The 2,137-nt window shown below is 29.9% G+C and overlaps 1 pseudogene; it reads right to left on the bottom strand.

The window, feature by feature from the left end:
• Positions 1 to 1,447: 1,447 nt before the first annotated feature.
• Positions 1,448 to 1,543, bottom strand: LOC128070655 (uncharacterized; annotated as a pseudogene).
• Positions 1,544 to 2,137: the final 594 nt, after the last annotated feature.

Raw genomic sequence — 2,137 nt, 5'->3', positions numbered from 1 at the left:
TGTCATATATGGCTTTTATTATGTTAATGTAACTGCCCTCTATTCTCAGTTTCTGGAAATTTTTTTTTTAATCATAAATGGGTGTTGGATTTTGTTAAAAGGTTTTTTTCTGCATCTATTGAGACTATCATATGGTTTTTGTTCTTCAGTTTATTAATGTAGTGTATTACATTGATTCAATAACACATATATTGAAGAATCCTTCATTCTTGGGACAAATCCCACTTACTCATGGCTTATGATACTTTTAATGTGTTATTGGATTTGGTTTGCTAGAAATTTATTGAGGATTTTTGAATCTATGTTCATCACTGATATTGGCCTATAATTTTCTTTTCTGTGTGATATCTTTGTCTGACTTGGATATCATGGTTATTGTGGCCTTGCAGAACAAGCTTGGGAGTGTTCTTTTCTCTGCAACTTTTTTTAGATGAGTTTTAGAATGGTAGATGTTGCTTCTAAATGTTTGATAGAATTTGCCTGTAAAGCCATCTTGTCCTGGACTTTTGTTTCTTGGAAGATTTTTAATCACAATTTCAGTTGCAGTACTTGTGATTGGTCTGTTCATGTTTTCTATTTCTTCCTCATTTAGTCTTAAACTGTTGTACTTTTCTAACAATTTATTCTTTTCTTCTATGTTGTCCATCTTATTGGTGTATACTTGCTTGTAGTAGTCTCTTATGATCCTTTGTATTTCTGTAGTGTCAATTGTAATTTCTCCTTTTTTCATTTCTAATTCTGTTCATTCGAGTGTCCTTTTTTCTTGACAAAGGCTAAAAACTTTTCTGCCTAAAAGTTTATCAATGTTGTTTATCTTCTCAAAAGATCAGCTTTCAGTTTTATTTATTTTTGTTGTTTTTTTCTTAATCTCCATTTCATTTATTTCTATTCTGTTTTTTATAACTTCTTTTCTTCCACTAATTTTGGATTTTGTTTGTTCTTCTTTCTCTAGTTTTAGGTATGAGATTTTATTTTAGTATTTTTGAGTATTTTTTTAGTATTAGAGATTTTTTTCTTGTTTCTTGAGATGAGATTTTATTGTTATAAACTTTCCTCATAGAAGTACTTTTCCTGAGTCCCATAGGTTTTAGATCATTGTATTTTTATTGTTTTTTGCCTCTTGATATTTTTTACTTTCTTTTTTTATTTTTTTTCAGTGATCCATTGGCTGTTTAGTAACATATTGTTTAGTCTTTGTGTATTTTTAATAGTTTTTTCTCACTGTAATTGATTTCTGATCTTTTGTTGTGGTCAGAAAAGATGTTTGATAATATTTTAATTTTCTTAAATTTACTGAGGCTTGATTTGTGGCCCAAGGTGTGATCTATCTTACAGAATGTTCCATGTGCACTTCAGAAGAGTATTCTGCTGCTTTTGGACTGAATGTCCTACAAATATCAATTAAGTCTATCTGGTCTAAAATGTCATTTAAGATTTTTGTTTCCTTAAAACTAGGGAACACTTCATTAATTTGTATGTCATCTTTGCAGAGGGGCCATGCTACTGTATCTTTCAAATTTTAGCATATGTGCTGTTAAAGCATGTTCTCTATTCATTTGTTGATGAATACTTAGGTTATTTCCATATCCTAGTAATTGTAATTGATGCTGCTGTGAACATTGCAGGGCATGTATCCATTGGAATTAGATTATGAAAAAAAATTTCAGACATATATCCAGGAGGAGAATTGCAGAATCATATTATAGCCTTATTTTAATTTTTTGAGAAACCTCCATACTGTTTTCCACATTTTTACACCAATTTATAGTCCCACCAACAATGTACAAGTATTCCCTTCTCTTTACACACTTACCAACATTTGTCATTTATGTTCTTTTTGATAATAACCAATTAGAGAGGTGTGAGGTGAGATCTCATTGTGATTTTTATTTGCATTTCCCTGATGATTAGTAACACTGAGCATCTTTTCATTTGCCTGATGCCATTTGTATGCTTCTTTGTAAAAATGTCTTCTTTGCAAAAAAGTCTTCTGCCATTTTTTAGTCTGGTTTTTCATTTGTTTTTAAACAAATATAATCTAATATTTTTCCTAGATTTTTTCCATATTAGAAAAATTGAAGTATAGTTGATTTATAATATCATGCTGATTTCTGTTGTACAGCAAAGTGACCCAGTT

Source organism: Budorcas taxicolor, chromosome X, assembly GCF_023091745.1.
Source record: "Budorcas taxicolor isolate Tak-1 chromosome X, Takin1.1, whole genome shotgun sequence".
Taxonomy (NCBI): domain Eukaryota; kingdom Metazoa; phylum Chordata; class Mammalia; order Artiodactyla; family Bovidae; genus Budorcas; species Budorcas taxicolor.
This window is presented reverse-complemented; position numbering and strand designations above follow the sequence as displayed.